Source organism: Melospiza melodia, chromosome 4 (assembly GCF_035770615.1).
Source record: "Melospiza melodia melodia isolate bMelMel2 chromosome 4, bMelMel2.pri, whole genome shotgun sequence".
In the NCBI taxonomy this organism is placed as follows: domain Eukaryota; kingdom Metazoa; phylum Chordata; class Aves; order Passeriformes; family Passerellidae; genus Melospiza; species Melospiza melodia.
In genome coordinates, this window is record NC_086197.1 from 53,547,696 (window position 1) to 53,570,997 (window position 23,302).

The 23,302-nt window shown below is 51.5% G+C and overlaps 1 long non-coding RNA gene across 1 annotated transcript in view; it reads right to left on the reverse strand.

Moving 5' to 3' along the window:
- The window catches only part of LOC134418050 (uncharacterized), a 49,637-nt gene extending 27,283 nt beyond the window's left edge, over positions 1-22,354 (reverse strand). Inside the window, exons 1-2 of the long non-coding RNA XR_010027665.1 lie at positions 21,837-22,354; positions 5,507-5,687 (exon numbers count right to left, since the gene is read on the reverse strand). This is a non-coding gene — a long non-coding RNA (uncharacterized LOC134418050). The remainder of the gene's footprint in view (positions 1-5,506; positions 5,688-21,836) is intronic.
- Positions 22,355-23,302: the final 948 nt, after the last annotated feature.

Below are 23,302 nucleotides of genomic sequence, written 5' to 3' on the forward strand. Positions count from 1 at the left end.
GTGTCTTTGTCCCAGCACCCATTATTCTACCAGTGTATTTTCCAACAGATCCTCATCTAAGCAGATATAGGAAAAGAATCTCACAAATACTGTTGGTAGGGACAGCTGATACAAGAGAAATCATAAGAGAATTCAGCTCCCCAGCAACATCCTAAAAATGGAGATACTGAGTCACTTTAAGCACAGGAGGTGACTGGAATTGATCAATGCGAGTTTTCTTGGATAACATCCACTCTGTTCTGACCAACCAGGCTAGTTTTGCTCATTTGTTTGGGTCTCTTGCTGAATAGTGATTTCCATCTTGACCCCAGAAGATTCAGGGCAGGAACAGTGCTAGCTTGATTATATACAGCCTAAGGAGTGATGAAAAGAAAGTGACCTCAGTGCTGGGGGATGCATGAACCTGGGAGGAGATGAAACTCAGCGAGGATGAAAGGAAGTAAATCAGAAGGTGAGCAGAACATTGCTGGGCTGTTAGCTCCAGTGATTGCCTTTCAACTGCATCAGCCACAAGACATGAAATGTAATGGGCAAAGCTGGAGAACTCAAATAAGTAGCCCCATTATATGAGTGTTTCTCCCTTTGTGCCAGACTGGTTCTCCATAGATTTCACCATGCTGGCTGGCTTGAAAAGGCATGGCAGTTAAGAATGGGGCACAGTCCTGTGGCCCTGGGGTGCCGCTCACTTTGAGCCATATCTTCTGCTGGTGGTCCCACAATGGGGAGTCAGGGAGGAAGCTTGAGATGGAGAAGAAGCACCCCCAGGTTTACATCACAATGAACACACAACCAGCTGTGGGAACATGTTCAGCTGTCAACCTGCCTGCAAGCCAACACTGGCATTCCAGCTTCTGGAAACCATCACAGCCCCATCAAAAGTGACACTTGGAACATCTGTATGAAATCTACCTACCCTGTGACAGACCTGGCATTCATACCTTACCTGACAGATATGTACTCAAGTATATTTCATAAAAGAGGAAGAGAAATTTCCGTAAATCCTCCTTATCTCTTTGCTGCTGTTCAGTTCTTGTGGGACTTGTTGACGGGGCAATTGTAGAAAAAAATGTAGAAAAAATGGTGTAGCTTGTTGAATTCATTGCCTGCAGACTTTGCCTATATGGGGCAACGTTGCCATAAGTTTTTCTGGGGAGCCATCTAAAGGCAAGTCTGTGCCTCCCTCTAAGGCCTCACCAACATCCCTCCAGTACAGAGCAAGGCAGTTCTCAGCAGTGCTGGGCAGCACATTCACTTCCTCTGGCTCCATGGGGTGAGGGCCAGGAGGACAGAGGACACGAGGAGGGGTTTCTCAGCCATGTTCCCTCCTCCATATTGGGAGCAGAAAAATATGCACAAGGAGAAGGCATCTCAGAGCAGGACAATCACAGGCTGGCTATTCCCTTAATTAAGGGGGTGGGTAGAAGATGAGCAGTTTACTGTGCAGAGCTGGTCCTCCTGCCACAGAGCTTTTAAGATCACATCCTTGTCCAGTACAAATATCGTCAAGTCAAAGTCTAGTCTGTAATATCAATATAAGATACTTCCATACAACATTGTGATTTCAGGGGCATGCTTGCTCTCTTTCTGCCTCCCTTTCCATCCCTTTTTTCCTTTGCTGCTTCTATCATTTTTCTCTCAGGTCCTCCCTCTTTCTCATCTCAATGTCTGCATCCTCTCCATGCTCTGTGTCTCAGATTCCCTTTCCCTCTTCCACACCTCCCTCCACTGCCTGCAGGTCTCCACTCCATGAAGCAAGACAGGGCTCACACTGGGATGAGACAGAGAAGGAACTTAGGGAAGAAAGAGGTCTTCTTCCAACTGAGCCCAACAAGACTCCCCAGACACCAGATGCAGCCCTGCTGAAGGTGCCTGTTTGGGCTGAAATGAAGCAACATGGACACTCACACAGAGGCTGTTCTACCGCACAAAGCATAAACCAGGCAGGGAGGTAGCACGAATCCCATCCAGCTGCTCTTCTAGCAAGGTTTTTGACTTGTCTCCCTCTCTTCACATGTGCTGGTCTGTCGTGTGTGTGTGTCTCAGGGCTGTCCTGAGCCGCCTGGCAGTGGCTGTGCAGAGGGTGCGAGGGGGAGGTGAAATGACGGGGGTTGGGGATGGCCAGCTGCCAGTCATGGCCTGTACCAGGGTCCCCTCGGTCCCCTGACACACACAGACACGTGGCATGGCTGCTCGGGGAGGCCCAGCCAAGAAGCCTGTCCTTCTCCACTGAATCTCTACTCTGTTTCCCAAGTGACAAGCCACAAACTCCCTTTCTCTTCCCAAACAAACAGAGGCTTGAGTGAATCCCTGCCTCTGCCTGGCACGCAGCCCCCCGGTCATTACAGATTCTCCTGCAGCACCCAGCGCCTGCAAATGACAGCACTCAGCCATGCCAGCAGAGGCCACAGGCTGAACCTCCCTGTCCCCACAGCATCTCTCTGTGCAGCCTCAAGCTTTGCTCCTTCACATCCCTACTCCCCAACCCCCTCCTCTCCCACTGTGTTTCTGGCTACTGCCCATTCCACGTAAAGGCAGGGGAAGCTGTGGCACAGCATGGTGACCAGTGTGAGAGTTTGCTAGGATTAGGACCCTTAGCAGCAAGGATTAGGACTCTACCAGTGACTTGGTAGACACTGTCATCTCTTGACTTTAACCTCCAAAAGCTCATTTTGCTGGGATTTACAGTAAAACTGACTTCAGACTGCTAACCTGGTCAACAAATTCCCTTCCTAATCACCAGAGACTTGCACACATCCACACAAAAGCATGAGGCAAATCACCCCTCACCACCTTCCTGCCCTTTGGCCCTTCAGCACAAACAACATTACCTCCTTCAGCAGACAAGCACCTGAGTGGCAGACCTGGAACAAGTCCCTGCAGCATAACAGTGAGGGTTTGCACTCATACTCTGTCCCAAATGAGCACCTGCCTCCAGTGGGGCTGGCTCAGCCTCCATCCGTGGTGCAACCCCATTTTCTGCCAACATGATCCTATGAGGAATGATAATGCCTTTCCTGGAGTCTGTGAACTGACCTGTGGAGTGATAAGGGCTGGAGAATAACATTCTCCTGCTGAGACAATACTTCCCTCCCCTTCCTCTTCCTTTTCAGCACGATGCCTGCCCTCCTCCCAACCAATGCCATCCTCTCCAGCATCTGCCTGGTGTGAGACATGCCTTGCTCCTAGACCGTAATTTAACCCTCTTTCAGACTGGCTTGCCTGACAGGAGGGACTGAACCAGGCTGGCTGTAGCGTGCAATTACATCTGTCAGATTAGCCATAGCATGCATGATCCGGAGCACGTGCCAGATGTGGCACACAAACAGCACTCAGCCAGCACCAAGAGAGGGTTGTGCAGACAGATAATACCCAACACAACATAAATCTTGCCAGTACAGAGTTAAGCCAGCATTGTTTTCTAAACAAATCTCAAACAGCAGAGTGAATTCATACTGGATCAGCATTTTCTACCATGTAGCTGCAGCAGTTTTGACCCAGTACCAAGCTCCCTAGAGCTGGATTTATTGTCTTGTCCACCCTGAGCCAGTGCCAAAGCCATGTCCTGAGAGGACTGAGGAATTTAACCAATGCCAAATGACTTTGGAGGCTCCATATGGGAAGAGCTTGCTTTCTTCTGCAAACTCCTTAGCAATGACACCGAATGTGACTGCATGGGCACGCTCCCTGCCAGGCTCCAGCCAGGAGGAAGAATGACACATCAACAACACCACGGTCACTTGTCACCCGCAACACACGCCTGCGTGCGCCGGAGGGTGTGAACCACAGGGGAAAGGATCACTTCACAGTATCACCAGCTGGCTCCAGCAGCCAGAAACAACCCCACCAGGCAGCATCAGCCCTTCCCACGGCTGACCAAAGCTGCTCCGGCCCGCCATGGTGGTCACAAAAGAGGAGAAGGGAGAAACAGGAAAGAGGGAAAGGTAGGGCTCAGGGCACCCCAGAGAAGGAAGAACAACAGCAAGAGGCAGCAAAGAGAAGTTGAAGGCAGCAGTTTGTGTAGAAGGGTAGGTATTGGAGTAGTGGGTCGGGGGGCATTGAGGAACTGCAGATGGGGAAAACTGATGGCAGGGTCCTGCAGCAGCAGCAGAGAGGTGCAGTGGAAGTTACCTCTTTGTCAGCATCACCAGGTGGGACCTGGGCAGGAGGGAAGCAACCCATCACCTCCTTCAGGTGACACCACCCCAGCACCACTGTTGGGGCTGCACAGTAGCACAGACCTTGCCAGTCCCTTCCCCTCAGAGAGACACAACAGCCCCCAAAATCTGACTCAGAAAACCTCTGGTCTCTGCCAGAGTCTGTTCAGAGCCTGAAACTACAGCCTGGCAGGTTGCAAACTCCCAGACCTCCCCTTTAAAATCCACCCCTCTGAGGTTACCCACTACTTTGCGAGCAGCTCATTGCTTTAGGGTCTATTTTGAGGAGAGGCATCTCCAGGCACGTTCATGCTCCTTGAGGACTGGCAGCACGTCTGGGCCTGCCCAGGCACTGGGAGAAACAGCTGCTCCCACTCCCCTCCCACCCCCACACCACAGCAGCTCCAGCAGCACGGAGACGTGGCATGGAAATAGTGCAGCTGATCTTCCTGCTTTGCCTGCAGAGGAGCTGAGGAAAGGGGCACTGAGAGCAGCCCCAGGCAGCAGGAGGCCCTTTCAGGTGCTCCCAAGAGCTTTGCGCCCCAAAATGGGTCAGGCTCGGCACAGGGCCCCTTCACTGCCTGTGCAGGGCACACGGCGTTCCCAGCTTATGAAACACACTGTCTCCAGTAGGAAAACATCCCTTCCAGTTGAGAAGGAGCACCAGGGGACAGCAGATAAGCAGTGACAAAGAGCATGCCCATCACCCCAAAAGCTGTGGCAGGCTGGGCTGGGTATTCAGAGGAGGTACCTGGCTAGGAAATGGAGGCTAGCATCTTCCATGGGGAATTGGAATCCCCAAAATATCTGTGAGATGAGGAGGGAGGGGGAATCCTCTCCTCTGTGGCCCACTCCCAGTAGCATGATGCCCAATCCTGCTCTGCTGCAAGCTGCATCCCTGAGGTGACCCAGGCCAGGGCTGCAGAGCCCAGCTTTGCTGATGGCCAGGCTGCAGCAGAGTCAGCCTGGCTGCCCCTTCTCCCGAGAAATAGGGGAGGTGGAGGAAAATGACGAATGGAGAAGAGCAGACAGGTGTGTGCCCAGGGGAGGGGTGGGAAAGGGGCGGAATGCACTCGGGACTGCGTGCGGGGGACCTGCAGCACGTCCCTCGGCTGCTCTGCAAACAACCCCTCCCTGCACACGCATGCAGAGCCGCAAGGGAAGGGGCTCACAGGGGAGGGAGCAGCTCTCCTTTGCGGGGAGGGCGCTGATGAAAGCCTAGATTGTGTTCACAGCATAGCGGAAACCCCTGCCCTTCTCCTCCCTCGCACCTCTGGGGAACGAGGAACAAGAGGGAGGGAGGGCGGGCGGGATGGAGAGAGACACAGACAGAGGTGCCGAGGTTGCCTTACCTCGCAGTGCCTGCGCTGGGGGTGCCCGGCTGCGCGGGAGGTAAATCCAGGGCTCTGCTCTCCTTGGCGAGTGCTGGGAAAGGTCTCTGTTCAGTCACATGAAGGAGTGGCCTGTGAGTAGGTGCTCCAGCTCACCGCTCGATCGAAGATGCCATGGATTCATTGCGAACGACTTCGCCTTCTGTGAGGAGAGGAGGAAAGGGGAGGGAAAAAAAAAAGGAAAAAAATCACCAGCTTAAGACTTGGAGGGTAGATTCACTTCTTTCTTAGGTTTCCAATGGCAACTGAATATGCCACATATGAAGATTCAGGGTGTGTGTGTGTGTGTGTGTGAATGTGTGTGTGTGGGAGGGACGGAGAGATGCACAGCTGCTGAGTCCACAGGCAGTGTAGGGTGTGAGCTAGTCAAGGCGTATCGGTGATTATGGGAACAGACAACTGGACACGGGCAGCAGAGTAGACAGACAGCCAGATGGAAAGAGACTGAAAGCATGGGAAAGAGGTTGGCCTGTGTGCTAAGAGCCTGGCTGTCCCACTGCACACAAAAGGAGAGAGCACCTGACCCAGCACAGGGCAAGGTGCTGACAGAGCTGCTCTGGCAGAAGGTGAAGTGTGCCTACACACACAGCCACACGCACACACGTCACCTCCCAGCCCACACAGTCACCCAGGCACACCCCCTGCAAGGACACTCTGCACACTCAGGACGCACACACACACATGCACTGGACACACACACAGACATTTACTTTCCACACTCTTTCCACACCACCTTGCATACAACCCCTAAAAACTCAGAGCTCCTCTAAAGGATGAGGTGCTTTTCTTCTTCACATACACCCTGCACCTACCTACAAGGTTGCACATCTGTATTAAGATGCACACGTGATAACTCAGACAACCATCATACAATGCCACATCAGCTCCACCCAGCCTATTCCACCACCCCTATGAGTACCCAGCAAAAACATTTTATACAGCATAGCAAATAGTGATCCCTGCACAAATGCACGCAGAATACCCAAGCATGTCTACCACCAGCTCCTGACCCCTTAAACAAAACTCTCACTGCACAAACACACAGAATTTAATGAGCCCACTCCCATAGCAGAGTACAGAAAAAGTGCCATGCACACACACACACATCCATGTCAGTGCAAACACCGCATTAGCAAATGACGTTTCTGTAAGAAAATGAGGGCACGTAAAACATCCTCATGCACTCAGGAACATAAGTCAAGCAAGCACCAGTGGCTGTATATCACACACAAATATACTCTGCTTATGAATTGCCTACAGGATACAAACTGATTGTATCAGATACTGTTACCTACCTAAACTCAGCCCACACAGTGGCATACCATCCTTCTGGATCCTAAACATTAGCCCCAGACATATTCTGTCACATGGAAAACACAAATACTCATCAACATCCAACACAGGCAGACAAACACAAACTAGACATGAAACACAGACAGCCAGAACCACTCACCAAAAAAAAAATTTTGAAAGTTATGAAGCTGGAACTCACTTTGGAGACAGCTGTATTATTCTGTGCAAGTGCACGGGTGCAAATTCACACACACACTTTCCACTGCCACACCAAATCTGCTTTAACTGCCCCATCTATGAATAAGATTTTCCCCTTTTTTTCCCCACACTACTGTTAATTCTGCCCATTCTACAATCTCCCATGTGTCCCACTCTGGGGGGCAAAGTCTCTGGAGCAGAAAGCCTGCAAAAGCAGCCACACTCATCCCTTCCCTTTCCCTCTGCTCTGGTGTTAGATGTGCATAATTTGCATGCAAAGAAGAGTGCGCAGTCCCACCAGCCCCGAGTGCTCTGAAATTGGCTGATAGTGGCATCAGGGGATGTGACTGCAAAACCTAAGCGTGGCAAAGTGCATAAATCCTTATGGGAAGTTGAGATTTGGCCAGGAAGGCACCGGCTTCCCCCAGGCCCCAGGAAAGACAAAGAGGTACCCGAGGTGGGAAAGAAGGGGCAAGGGAATGAAGGGAGATCGGCGCAGCACCAGGGACAGCACAGCGAGCACTCCTCCAGGCTTGTTTAACAAGCTCGGCAGTGCACAGCGTGATGCTGCCAGCGATGACGGGCAACAATCAGGGTTCGACATCAGGGCAGGCAAGCATACCTGTGTGCCCCCGGGAAATGGGAAAGGCAAGGGAAAGCATGGGCTTTGCAGCAGGGAAGAGCAGCTGTAGCTTATATGGCACAGGGGTCCACAGCTGCACTGGGATCATTGGAGCAGTGGTGGCACAGATAAAAAAGGAAGAGCTTGCAGGCAGAAAAAAGGCTGGCATAGGCGTGGCTTAGACACAGGCAATGCGGGGGTTGCAGTCGGGTCTAGCCCAAGCCACATGGAGGAAGTGTGAAAAGAGTCCCATAAGCTCTTGTCCTGTGCTATTGGACAGCATGGTCTTCCAGCATGTATGGATACACCTCGGTGTAGTCAATGGAGTATGCATTGCAATGGCCTCACACACATTACATGCCCCAGCAGCCTCAGCCCCTTCCCAGTTGATGTGCAATTCCCACACTCTGACAATTCTCCACTCCTCAAAGCCGCCTACTTCAGCACACTCCCACCTCCCCATGCTCGCACCAGATCCATGTCCATGTGGCAGCATCAGAGGAGCCAGAAGAAACATGTAGGGAAGCCCTCACTTCCACCTCAGTCCCAAACAGCCCCTCTTCCCCTCTGCCTTCACCAGTGCAACCACCATTCACTTTCCTGAAGTGCTTTGAAGGAGTAGAAATTTCCTGTCTCTCTCAGCTAAGCATGGCCCGTGCATCGAGGCAATTTCAGCTTGCTAGTAACGTCAGTGCCTCGGCACTGTGCTCAATTGTACCTGCATGCCTCTTCCCACAAACATCCATTGTGCATTACAGCAGATGAATAATTTAGGCTGAAAGGGGACAAGGGAGAGAGTCTTTTGGGTCTCAGCAAGGCACATGTACAAAGCAGAGTGGAGATGGAGCTGCCTCATTTGGTCAAAGCTAACAGATGCTGCCAAACCTAGAAAAGCCACTATGGCCTGAAGAGCTACTTGGGTTAAAGTACGGTCATGAGGGCAATTTAAAGAGGCCTTTGGACTCAGAATTTCTAATAGGTGCTGAGAGTGACACAGAGGTGTTGTGTGTGGATGGCAAGGAGGATCTTCATCTCTGAGACACTCAGCTCTGACCTAAGCAGCTGAAGAGAGCCACTAGCGGAAAGGGGAACCATCATCCTAAACTGACCTGCAAACCATCTGCTCCTGTGCTTCAGAAGCATGGAAGAAGTACTACGACTGGCTAAACAAGGGAAAAGGGGTTGAGAAAGCACAGCAAACAGGAGCTGAGTGGGATGCAGATGCGTATTTGGATGTGCACTTTGGTGTTCCTCTCAAACAGATGCCACATCACAGTTTTGTGATGACATGCAGGGGGACCTGGAAGACACAAACACGGGCCTGTCAGTGCTGCCCTGAGTGAGCCCATCTGCAGAGGAAAATGCTGGAAGGGGGCAACATGGACAATGTGGCACCACGTGTGCAGGAATGCCTGGCCTCTGATGAGCACCTGTGTGTTGGTGCTGTGCATGTGCCTGCTGTGGGGAGTGGATGCCAGGTATGGATGTCTGGGATGTGCATGTGTGCACATGTGTGCAGTGCAGGCTGAGCAGTGACTGTGTGTATGAGTCTGCTCCTTGCTGAAAACACTGGTGCTTTTGTGAGGTGTCAGGGGGTGGTGGGTCCCCTGCCTTGTGTGTGCATGGCAGCCTCTACCTTGGTGAGACACTGGTGTGGTACTGCACACCTGCAGAGCCTTGGGAAAGCAGTGCAGTGCAGCAGCACAAAACTATGGGAGTGTGCATGTACTGGAGAGCACCCCTGGGAGCATCCAGGTTCCAGGGATGGGATCCCCTCTCTGAGTGGAACAGTCCGTCTGGCTCCTGCACTGCCTCTCCTCCTGGACTCTGCTTTCCTTTCTCGCCTTCCCTCGGCTCACTGGCAGCAGCATGCTCTGCCCTGGGAACCAACTCCCACTCACCACACTGGGAGGGAACTCCTTTCTTAGCAGCTCCCTGGTATTTTCCCATACTGAGAGCCAGAAAGTGAAGAAAAAACTCACTGGGCAACCTGAACTGGACCTATTTCCAGTCCATGTCCTTATTCCTCTTAACTGCATTACAAACTCACCAATTTCACCCAAACTAACAAACCTCCACCCCCAAGCCCCAAACACTACAAACCAGACTCAGCTCACATGTGAGCCATGAGCCATCTCAGGCTGACACAGCTCAGGTAGGGCAGCTCAAGGTAACAGAGTTAGGAGAGAGCAGTCCCTATAGCTGTGAATATGGAGAAGCTCCTGCAGCTGCAGCCATACCTGTCTGACTTTCACCCATAGCTGGGGTTGGAGTAAGAAATTTCATGCAGGAATTGCAGTCAGCACAGCTCAAACTCACTCTTCTGGAGCCAAAGCAACACATCTTAGCTGCTCTGTTATTGCTCCTATCAGCAAGCTAAACCTTCAGCCAGATCCCACTTCCAGGGGAACTTCCTGGCTGGATTCCAAAGTATAGAGCCTGTCCACTCAGATCGCATCCTGGGGCAGTGGGACTTGAGTAAGAAGAAAACCCCAAAGACATTTCTTTATTTCTTTAGCCAATTCTGCAGATCACCACCTCCCTCCCAAACACCCTGCCCAGAACTCTACTGTTTGTTCTGAGGCTCATCTAAATTACTCAACTCCCCAAACTGAAATGCAAACAACTGGCCTCCATTTCAGGCTTCACTTTTGCTCTATATCCCACTTCGCACCTATTCCCTCCGGAGGACAAAACTAGCACAGAGAAACCACTTGTGAAAATATGCACACCTTCCCAGGAAGGCTCCATGGGCTCCCAGTAAGACCCAGTTTCACCCAGGACCAGAAACATACAGTTTTGCCATGAAATGGAGCCTTCACACTTAAGTACCATCTGTTTCTTTCTCAACTGCAGTCCTGAATCTGGGGTATCCCCAAACTTAACTCAATCCCATGCACTGAAAGCCTCATCTCCATTTTGAACCCTTTGTCGCCAGTTTTCTTCTGAACTCAGCCTTTCACTTTACACATGAGAGTGTTCCGTACCAAATCCCCTCTCTGATGTTTTCTCCACACCGTACAAGACGACAGACTGGGAAAGTCTGGCTGTCTGATCCACTGCCTAGCAGCAGTCATGACCCACAGCGCAGGTCTCCAGGAGGCAGGACAATATTTGCCAGATATTTTTTCCCTACAGAGGAGCCCTGCTCATGGCTTAGACAGTTTGGGTGACCTTTTCACTGTTGGCAATCACAACCAGGAAAATAGCCCTCTGTGCTAATATTTAAATGTCCTCCGTGAAAAGCACAGAACCAGCCTCAGCACCTGCTGCGGGCTCTCCCCTGTGCAGCACCACAGCATTGCTACTCCAATTCTTCCCTCACTCTGAGGTCTTTCCCTCCAGCCTTGCATCCTTCTCTTCCCTGCTCAGCTTCATGAGCAGCTCCTGTCGATGCTTTTCCCACATTCTGCCCTGCAGCCCTGCCAGCCTTCCAGGCCCCACCAGGCATGCAGAGAGCGAGCCCCTGATTACCATTCAAGCTGGATTCTCATTAGGCTGAAATGCCCCTCCAGGAGATCCATTAACAGTCCATAAGGTTAACTTAATCCAGCCAGTCTTGTGTGGTCTCTGCCCAAATTCCCTATTACATTAACAATCTTGAGCCTTAATTAGCATGTGAGGCAGAGGTGGCATTATTAATGGAGATAATATGGAGCATTAAGAATAAACAGGCTGTCTCTCCCCCACCATGCATGCAAATCCTCTTCTGTGCAGAAACAGCATGAGCTTCCCCCATGAGCAGCACATGTGAAAGGCTGGGGTGCCCCAGACCAAAGACAAACCCTGGAGCATACAGCCAGGCTGCTGCAGGAGGATGATGGGGAGGAAATGAGATCCCGGAGTGACCCTTCATCTGCCTGGGAGATGAGGGGCTGACAGTGGGAAGACCACAGTGTGGCAAGTCCTGTGAGGCAAATCCTTGCACCAGGAAGGAGCAATCATGTCCTTGGCCACCCCATGTTTCTGGGAGGCTTGGCAAAGCAAGGCCAAGGTATCTCTGCAGCCCTGCACATTGAATTCATGATGCCATGTGCGTGCACACAGGATAAGACCATGGGTGTACAGTTCAAACACCATGGGCAGGGAGGGGATGTCTGTCTGAGGGGAGCAGGCTGCAGGAACCAGCTGCAGCTGTGCAAAACACTCCTTGTGAGTCTCCTTTCTGACCACTGAGCCCCAGTGCACTGGGAATACAGGACAGGACAGAGGGCCTTCAGCTGAAGGAGAGAAGCAGTCGTTTGAGGGACCAGAGAATAAATGATGGGGGTTCCAGCTTGGTGCAGATTGACAACGTGGTGGGGAAGGGACAGGTCCCTTCTGACACCGGCTGGTGACTGGCTGCACAGGTGGCTGCTCAAAAGATAATGGTCATTACAGGTGAAGGGTCAGTCTGGGGCAGACCCTCTCCCAGGCCAGGCAGAGCCAGCATGGGTTTGAGTAGAGAAGGGGAGGACTGGTGCTGCCAGCAGCAGCGAGGGGCTGGGGCAGCAAAGGGTCAGGGATACACTGAGTATCAGCCAGGAGAAACTGCAAGCCTGACACTTTCTTCTAATACAAGCACTTGCAAAATCATAAGGCAAAACAGGGGAGGAGAGAAGCAGAAGCAGCTAAGCCAAGGAAGCAGAGCCTAATGACAGGACCTCTGGACTGCTAATTTGCTTCCAGCAGCACCCAGCAGGATGGAAGCAAAGAGAGAAGCATGTCTCAGGGACCCACAAGTGCACGGAATGGCCTCCTGAGTCCGGCTTGTCCCTGAGATCTGACCCATGCTGTTCCAGCATGGCTCTGCTGTGCCCAGTGTGTCCCTCCGGGCTTTGCAGCAGGGCTTGCGCTGAGAACAACGATCCCTGGAGCACAGAGTGATATCCCTGTGCCTGGGCCCTGGAGCACTCGGCCAGTGCTAAGTACCCTTGCTTAGCGAGGAGCAGTGCCTCAGGCTGGGCTCTCTCCCAGGGCTGCACTCAGCATCAGCCCAGCTGCCTTCACATGCCCAGAGGTGCAGCAGAGGCCCCGAGCAGAGCCCAGCTTTTCCACTTTCCAGCACAGCAAGTTCCCACTCCCCCAGGCCCACCAGCCAGCCCCTGCCAAATCCATTTGTCCAATCTTGTGCTTTCTACTAATCCTGTTGAGCCATCCTTTAAGTTGCTCTGAGGCAGAGATAGAAAAATACAAAGATGCCCTAAGAAGCTTCCCCTGACCTTGCTCAATTCAAGATAAAGGGCTACGATTTAAAAAATTGCAGTGGGGGTCTGTCACTGATCCATTGCGTGGATTAAAGGGAAACAAACAGAGACACAGGATGTAGCTAGCACTAGGTGAGCAGACAGGGAGGGGAGGTTACAATCAGCATGGGGGAGGAGACAAAATGAAAGAAAGAACAGAAAATGAGAGGGGAGGAAGAAAAATTACTTCTCCCTTGCCATCTCCATACTTGACTAATGGCAGAAATTCTTTGTGCATTCATGATGTTATACAATGTCTCACCACTTTCCTGGTCTGTAAGGAAGACCGAGGCAGCTGTACTCTCTGTGGTGTGACCAGGCTGGGGACAGGGTGCTGGGGCTGGAGATGAGCTCCTTGCCCTGCCAGAAGCATCCAGTGGGGTACCTGACTGAAATCCCAAGGCACAAGTGCTGCTAAAGAGATTGTCATCACTATCTCTGCTTACGAAGTTGTTCAGACTTTTCTTCCTCCACCCCTTCACCCTCCCTTCACAGCAGACCTCTCAGCTCATCTCCTTCTCTTCCTGACAGTGCTGTCTCTCACTCTCCCTGCTGCTTGCCCTGGCCCACATCACATCTGGCAGCATCTAAACAGATTTCCTACCACCCACCCCAGTCCCCTACAGCCCTTGACTCAAAGGTTACTCAGAACAATTTTCCTCTGTAGGAATGTCATAATGTCATAAGGACTAGTGACAGTGCCTTCTTTCCCTGTACCCTCCAACATTTGTTCACCCCACAAGGGCCCTTTGGTCCCTGGCATGAGCCTGTTTCCCCCTCCTGAACCTATTCTTTTTGAAGAATAGGTTGGATCACTCACAAGATGGCTGATGCTTCATTTTCATTCTTCTTTTACAGGTATGTTAACCAGAAAAGGAAGCTTAAAGAAGGTGCACACATCTCATAAAAAATGCTGGAAAACTGTTAACAATGGATGAGGAAAAGGCTAAAGTACTCAACAAAATTTTTTGTCTCAGTCTTCAATAACAACATTTCTTCCCACTTCTCTTAAGTGGATGGACAGGAGGATGGGGACTTGGAGAGCAAAGTGCTTCCCACTCCAAGTTCAGGTTCATGGGCACCCAAAGAACCTGAACATACATAAGTCTATGGGCCCTGACAATATGCATCCCTGAGAGAATTGTCCCAGTGTAGTTGCCAAGCCACCCTTCATGATATCTAAAAAGTCATGGCAGTAAAATGAAGTTCCAGGTAAAGGGAGAAGGGAAGCACTGTACCCATCTTTAAAAAGGTAGAAAGGAGAACTCTGGGAACTACCAACCTGTCAGCCTCACTTCTGTGCCTGGGAAAATCATGGAAGATCCCCTTCCTCTTTTTCAAGCTTCCCCAGAGCCTGCCCACTTCTATCTTGATGACCAAGGCACCTTCAGCTGGTTTCAGAATTTTTGCCCAGCTTGTTCAGCTCCTCCTGTACCATGTATGGGCACTGCAGCTGACTGAAACATTTTCACATGAGTGGACCTGGTGCAGTTCATTGCTGTGATGTCACTTCCCACCCAGCAATGCCCCATGTCCTGCTGCTAAAAGCTACACCACCGTAGCCAAGAAGGAGGCAGCAGATAGATGCAGAGAGATGAAAGGTGAAGGGATACAGGAAAAGAGACAACAGAGACCATGAAATGAGGCAGGTCTATAACACCACACATGACAAAGGAAGGGCAGAGGAAAGAGGTGTTAACAGCCTCTTCCCACTCAAAGATCAAGGGTCAGGAAATGAAACCAGAAAGTTACAGGTTCAAGACAAACTGCATGTGTGTGCTGCACCACTTCCTACTGTGAGATTCTGAGGATGCTAAAACTTATCTGACCTCAAAAATCGGCAGGACAAATTCAGGGAGGAAATAAATCCACTGAGAACTAAAAGTGCACAACAGATCTTCCAGCAATGGGTCCTTCAAATATGCTGAGGCTGAAAGGGTGTTCAGAGGAAGTGCTACTACACAGTTGTCCTGCCTATATGCTATTCCTTTTTTCTGCTGCAGCTGGAGATACTGCACTGGAAGGATCACAGACCTGGCTTGGTAAGGTCCTTTTTGTATTCCTATGGCTTTCCATAGCTAGGCTGACCCAGAAGTCATGAGGAAGAGTAGCTCTGAGTAACAGTAATATTTTGGTGCATCAGATCATTTTGGAGATGGATGGACAAGGCAGCAAACGACATAGCTCATTCCAAGAAAGATTTTTTTTTCCCCCTGACCAAAAGCTGGAAGGATGTCAGGTGTCATTTCAACCAGTCATTCCAGTATGGATCCTTGTTGAGAATAAAATCTCTGCTTGAGCCCTAGCTCCCTCAATGCCTATTTCCAGACTTTTCTAAGACCAAATCCCCTTTCCCTGTGTTGATAAACACAGAACTCTTTAAATAGACCATCTGTAACAGGTCCAACCCCCTTGAATTCCCTTCCATTTCCCTGACCTGTCTATCACACTATTCATGGCAGGCTCTCCACACTAATCCTTTTATTATGATCTCGCTCAATTTTCCTGGCCTATGACTGCAATGAGGAAAAAAGGGAGGGGTATTAATCCTTCTGACCTTGTTGTCCCAATTCTGGGCCATCTGTGACTAGGAATTCAGAGGAGGGAAGTCTGATCCTCCTGACCCCACTATCAACCCCTTGCTTTGGGAGGTTCAGTTTGTAGTGTCCTAGAAAGATGTTGTGGAAAAGCCCCTTTTCACTTACAGCCACTTCCTGGGAGATTGCTTCCTAGACTACCTTTCCAGCCAGAGAGGGTGGGGGGAATAATGTCCTCCACCTCCATCAGACTCTGTTTACTTATTCCTCCTGTATCACCTCTCTGCTCCCTCAACAGCACTGTCTGTGGGTTCTTCCCAGCCACGAGACAGGGAATCAATAAAAGGTGAAAGACAATCAAACATCTCACAGAATTTCCCTGGCAGTGCTGCATATAAAGAGGAGGCCTTGCAGCTCACTCCACTTCCACCAAGGGCCGAGTGTAGCCTGTTCCCTCTACCCCTTCCCACCACCATGTTTCCTTGCTGCCAGCAGCTGCATCTCCATGAACCTGCCACACTATTTCATAGACAGCTTGAGGACTCACAGCAGGAAGCTTGCATGTATCCTCAAGAGACAAGTATTCTCCTCTTTGCTCAACTTCATCCATACCTCTCACTTTGCCCATTTTTTGCCACTTTAAACAATCTCCTCCTTTCCTTGGTGTTTACAGCTCTCAATACACACAAACTGTTACATATCATCGTTTAGTCAAGCTCTACATATTTTGTTCTTTTAATCTCTCCTCATAAATAAGTATCTTCAGCTCTTTCATAATTTTTATTGCTCTTCTCTGAACTCCCTCCTATTTATCACCTTCCTTCAGCTAGCACAGCACCCAGGTCTGCATGCTAGGTTTTCCAGACTGATCTTACTAAGGCCTTGGACGTAACATGAATTCAATCTCCCCAGTGCTTCAAGGCTTGATGTTTCTGGGTGTCCTTGAGTTTCTGGATGTCAGGAAAGCTGTCTCACTTCATACAGGTGGCACCAGCTAATACAACTCAAGGCTATCTCCCCAGAGAGAGGAGGAAGAAGGTTCGTGAGAGGTGGGGAGAAGAAGACACATGGACAGGTGGAACAGATGTCCTGCAGCTGAGCAGGGGACACGACTACAAACTCTTACATAGTCACACACCTCAAGAAGAGACATCAGATCCTGGATATGGAAAAGGTGCATATGCACACACACACAAACACGTGTTCACTCCACAAATAAACCCCCAGTGACCTGCATCACACACGAGTGCACACAGGAACACACACACAGGCATAATGCCACAAGGCAGGAATGACAGCCATGTGTACGGAGACTTTGGGCATGCACAGGTAACCGGTGCACACAAGAGGACAGGACAAAGTCTAGCAGAAAAAGCAGAAAATGGTGCTCTCCCTGCTCACAAACATACATGTTCTCATGCATAAACCAATGCTGCCAGAGGAGAGATAGCAGCTCATGGAGTCCTTATAGTAGCCTAAAAATACACAGGCAGCTCTGACCCATCTGGTCTGCAGATTGAGCCTATGAGCCATGGAAAGAATGAAGACAAACATATGACACCTTGCCTTAAGGCAACTGGTAGCACATGCATCATACTGAGCCAGTCTTCATATCTACAGACCCTTCCATAGTGATTACATTGTCACCAAAGCTAATCAGAAGTGAGGTGAAAGCTGAGGACCACAGAGGGGAAGAAAGGGACTCTCTACAGGGCACTTGTGGCAGAGCTAGGGATCCTGCCTCCTACTCTGTGACCTCCCCTCCCTGAGTCATGCTACTGATGATCCTTCCTCACAAGGAAGTATTTCCTCCATCTCTCTGCTATCAGACATCCAAAGGAGTCAAAAGCACCCATAGTTTCTTGCAAACAGTCTTTCCCCTACAGCTTACCTAAACCAGACAGATACTAACATTTTGTGAGTGTCAATGTATAGAGAACACAAATTCTTGGCCCCCAGACACATCTTCTCATTTCTGTGAAATTCATACTGCACCATCAGCTCCCCAGAGCATCACCTGGGAAGAAATTCTGTACTAAAGGGCTGAAAAAGCTGGAGATGCGCTCCCCAGGGTGATTGCAGACAAGAAAGAACAGCCCCAGCACATCAGTCAGGTCAGCACAGAATGAGCTTCACCTCCAACAGCAGAACAGACTCACTTGTGGGGATTTGATCCCATGCCTATCTCCATGGCATCTGATGCCGTGCTGTAGGGCACCATGTAGCCACTGAGACTCCCCACACCAGTGATGCCTGGAGACCTTTAAGGACTCCCTGCAAGTGGCAACATCTAGGGACAAAACCCATCAAGTCACTCACCTCAACCTGACTCCTGGTAGCTTGTTTGCCACCTCTTAAAATGTCACGGAAAGAGTGACAACTGCCCTTCCCTCCTTCTGTACCTCAGCTGGTCAGCTGGAACTGGGTTTCCTCTTGGCTTATGAATATTGAGAAAATGAGGTCATTTCTCCTCAGTGACAGAAAATTATTTGGTGAGAAACCAGTTCATCTCAGGCAATGGCTATGTACCCCTGAACTACCCAGTCAACCCTTAAAGAGGAGGTCAGGGCAAAGCAAGGCACGAAACCAGCACCAGCTGGGGAGCACAGGAAAGTCAGGGCACAAATGCAGTGCTGCTAAAGTGGGGCTGTAACTGCTGCCAGACCAGCTCACCACTGAAGCAAACACAACAGCAGTGCCACAGTCATTGTCACCTCCATAGTGTCAAGCTTGACTCATCTGAGGATTTAAATACAGCACTCATCTGGTTCACAGCTGTGAGAAACTCATCCTGACCCAGCAAAGAGAAAGGGCTGGAGGGGGGTCAGAACCCCGTGGTCTGCTCCCTGAGTTCTGCATTCTCCCTTTCCAGACCACAGAAAGGATTTCAGTGCCCCACTACCCTGGCAAAAGAGGTGGCTCCCATGCCTGCAGCTTGCCTCTCCTTCAGTAGCTCGCTCCATGTCCTCCCTCACCCTCTTCCCACATGGAAAGGCACTGGGGGACGCAGAGCTCTCTGCTCCTTTGGAATTGCTCAAGCACCTGCTGTAACTCCAGTCTGGGCAATCCTCACCAGCAGAACCTGCAGAGCTACCAGGCAAACTCCAGCTTTCCCCATAGCTGCCAGCAGCCTGGGATCCCTCACTGCTCAGGACAGCTCTGCTCCTCCATGAAGGAGAAAAGCAAAACCACCTCTGTTCCCAGAAAAGGGGATATTTTGCTGGAACACATTTGCTCTGCACCTAAGCTGCTGCTGTCTGCTCTGGTGCACAGGCATGGGCAAGCGCTGCAAGTGTTTTTTGGGACATCACATCCCTTTACCAGGGCAAGGCAGCCCTCATGAGCTCACAAGAGTGTGAGGACAGAGGTGTTCCCTACATGTTCTCTGCCCTCCCTCACACTAATAAAAGAAACAGCTTAGCCCAGGTCCATTCTTACAGAAGACCAAGGGAAAAAAAACCCCACAATATTTAGGATGAAGGAGAGAGCAGCCAGGTCTCTCTCCTCAGCAAATATGCTGATATTTTCTGACACAGCTGATAAGAGCACTGGGTGGTTTCAACAGGCCCTGATATGACCAGTAGCTTTTTTCCCAGGTGGGCAGAGCTTTTCACCACTCTTCAACAGGGTCAGATGAGGCAGCTGCACTCTGCCTGGAGCTGCATCTGGCTTCTGACATGACCCAGGTAAGAACAAACACCGCGGACATCATCACAGCTATGCTTCCCTCCCTCTGCCTTCCCTGCAGTTGTTACCTTTCCCATTTTAACTGCAAGCTGCCCCCCAGCAAAACCTCCACCCCTGTATGCCCCCCTTCCCCAAATGTCCGCCCTATCCTCCGAGTGGCTTCTGCTCCACAGCGTAGCTTTGCACCAGTGCAGCGGATCAGACGGCACATTCCCAAATACCCACTTTGCCTGGAGCTGGGGCAGAGTGGGAAAGGCCATGCATGCACAGTTCTTCCCTTGGTGTCATAGTTTTTGATGGGGGAAGAGCAATGAAGGCAGTTTGCTTCATGCCGACAAATCTGCATGCTTTGTGGGATGGGTGCCCTGAAAGCCAATCTCCCCCCAGGGAAAAGAAAGGCGGGAGGAGGGTGGCAGGTGGGGAAGGGGTTGGGGGTGGGGGGAAGGTTGGTAGGTTGGGGAAATCAGTGGGATTAAAGTGTCTGCTTCTCACCCCTGGCACTGCATCGGCACCCTTCCACTCCCTGCAGCTTCCTCACTGCTGCTGGTACGGTCTGCACAGAGCAGGGAGGCGAGAGGGGGGCTGTATTTAAATATATTAATAATGCATGTTCCATGCAAATGAAGCTTCCTTTGAATATTACATTAGCGATGCTGTCAGGCTGCGCTTCTTGGGACCCAGGAGTGACGGGATGTGTGGGGACCCGGAAGGGGGGGTGTGGGGAGGTAGGGCTCACCAGAAATTCCCTCATACCCCAGCACAGCCTCCTTCCTCCCCCTCCACCCCAGCTCCCCCACATTACACACACTCCCACTCCCTCCCACTCTCCGTGCATGACAAATTCCTTGGCTCACAGCATGCAATGCAGCCAGGCTCCCCAGTCCCCAGGCCCCTCCAGTGGCATGGGGCCCCCCTCCACTCCCTACATCATCTGTACCCCGCTCCAATCTCAGCAATGCTCTCCCTGCTCCACAGCTTGGTTCATACCTCTGTGCCTCCAGAGTGGGGAGGAGGGTCCTGCTCTGCAGCCTTCAGGGGAAAGGAAGGGGAGCAGTTCCTAAGTCCGGCCTGCATCCTGTGCACCCCTTTTGTTTGCACCTACCGTGCTCGTGTGAGCGCAGAGTGGGTGCCAAAGGACCTGTGCCAGCTGTATTTGCCCGCAGCACAGGAGCGATGCTCTCCCTCCCCATCACAGACACCCTGTTTGTTGCCTGGACACTGGGGAGGCTGTTTGGTGTCTGTGCACAGCCAGCCCGGCTCTGTGCACACTCGGACACGGGACACGCACGCGTGTGCTGCGTGCACGGTGCAGGGCTGGGGCACACCAGCACACACACGCGAGAGGGCATTACGCACAGCAGCTCCTGAATGTGCTGCCTCCTGCAGTATTAGCTGATTTATGCTGCCTTTCCCCAGCCAGATCCAAGCTCTGGAATGGGAGCAGTGGCAGCTGTGCACTCCTGCCTGTCCTGGGATGAGAATAGGATGCGCCTGTTCGTCTCTCTCCCCCACCCCCCATCACTCCTTCTTCCCCCTCCTTTTGCTCCCATTCATTCATTCAGCTTCTCCTCCCCCCCATCCCATGCCCCAAAGCAGGAAGATCCTTATGAATAAAAATGTGGGCATGCTTTCTCTGGTGGAATAAACGGGCATGCAGACACCCTGCAGGCAATACATATACACTTACATATGCATTGGAGTAGCTGTCCTGGGCCCCTACATAAATACCTGGCTCCCACCACCAGCACAGACACATTCACACACCCGACAGACACCACGCAATGACTTTTCTGCAGCCAGCCAGTCTCCCAGCAGAGCAGTGTAAGAGCAGAGGAGAGATTTACTCACTCCCTTGCATGCAAACCAGGCGAATATCCACACTCCACACAACAGACAGACACACAGACACAGACCAACCACTGTCCGCAGAGGCTCCCCTGCAAAGTTTACAGAGAGACAGGGAGCAGGGGGCTGAGGGATGAGACTGACTCCTTCTCTGTCCCATAACTGCAGGCGATACACAGAGAGGACTGTCTGTCTGTCTGAAGATGCACATGTGTGCATGTGTGTGGGGGGTATATACGCACACCTATAGCTACACCTATACATGGATACACACATGAACTCACACAGATCATAAATTCACATCTATTCACACATATCTATATTCACAGACACACGTACATATACATACATATATCACCTCCTTTTGCAAGGTCCAAATAGATGCAGACAGGTCAAACCCAGCTGTGTGCAGCAAGCCCTGAACCTATTCAGCATCCCAATCCTAAACAGAGCACACACACACACACACACACACACACACACACACACACACACACACACACACACGCACACACACATATACACACACACGGTGAAAGGGAGACCCGTCTCCAAGCCTCTCTCCCTCCCTCCCATCACCCCATGTAGGCATAATCTCCCCCCCCCGCCACCCCCAGACACACACACCCTGGGCCACTTCCCCATCTCCTTTGCACTCACCCCTCGCCTTCATCCTCGAATCAGAGGCATCCAACCCCCAGGGAGTGCGTGCACAAGCTGGAGGAAAAGGGCAATCCATGCATCCTACCCTTCTCCCCCCTTTCCAATCTCAGCTGCTTCTCCGAGAGGCAGCACGGCCGGCAGCCGGGAGCCGAGGACACGCGAGGCAGCAGCACAAGGACTGCACACAAAAACGTGTCACACACGCACACATATACACGTACCTGCTTCTGGAGGGGTGACTGCTCCCAGCTTCCATACGGGGCATGACAGAGACGAAGTGGAGGCACAAAAGACCCCGGTCCTCGAGCAACTTGCAGCCCTGCAGATGTGTTTGTGCGGGGGGTGTCCCCCACTGGTGTCACCCCTCGGAGCTGTAGCGTTCCCTGCCCCGCAGCTGGCTCATTCCCGGCCGCACCTAGGCAGCGCTCCCAGCCATGCACACGCGCGAGCACGACAGGCGGGGATGGAGCAGCAGTCCAGGGAGGGCACGCACAGCCGGAGGATTTGCTGCCTTCGCCGCATCCGCATCACTGGGGGAAGAAGGCAGAAAGGGCTGTATTGGCATTTAAAACGCGAGTGATTAATTCGCCACAGGCTCGGCTGCTAGGGCTCAGGGACCAGAGCCGGCGGCACTGCTTCTCCCGGCTGGGAAGGCTCTGACAGGCAAAGGACCCTCTCCCATGGAGCCAGTTCCGAGCTCTCCTCGCCTGCACAGCCACTGCTCCGGTGCAGGCGGAAAGGGGTGGGCCTCCACCGGAGACATGAGCACACGCATGCAACAGCTGCTGGGAACTGCACACACACGCACAAACACACACACAGACACAATTCCCCACAACAGCTGCTCGGGAGCTACACACAACACACAACAGCTTCCCGGGAATACACGCAAACAACAGCTGCTGGGAAATCGTACACACACAGAGGCTACAGCTTCTCAGGATTAAGTCACCCACATGAAAATACAACAGCTTCTAGGAACCACACAGCTACAAGCAACAGCTGCTGAGGAGACACACACACACACACACACACACACACACACATACACGGATGCATACAACAGCTGTACACCTACTGACACATGTACGTGCAACAGCCATGGGAAACTACACCTGGGTACAAGCCCCTGTGTTATTTGCTAAAAAAATTTGACACATAAAAACGTAACAGGAGGTGGAGAAAACCTTTCATCCACACACAAACACATGCATGTGACTGCTCTGGGGACATTGTCTATCACACACCTCCTCAAATCACCACCACAGAAACACAACAGCTCCTCAGGAAGCTCCTGGAGCCACATACCCTCCTGTACGTCTGCAAGACCTTCCATCTCGCTCTCCCCAACCCCACACGTGCCATGACCAATGGAGATCTTGCTCACAGTCAGAAACAAGCATCCATGTGCACCAGGTGTTGGGGACTCAGCCACAGCTTGGCCCCCAAATACTTCACACAGGCAATACCTGCTAGGAAAGCACATTACCAAACACAGGGATGCTCTTAAGAAATAAGTCCCCAGTTCCTTGACAGAAAGCAGAAGCACACCTGACAGACATAAATAATCCCTGCACAGAGAGCAAGATCACAGCTGAAGGGACACGATGCACCCCTCACACTCACCACAGCAGTGGAGGGACTGCCTGCTCACTCAGAGACACGCACACAAGCAACAGCTGAAAAA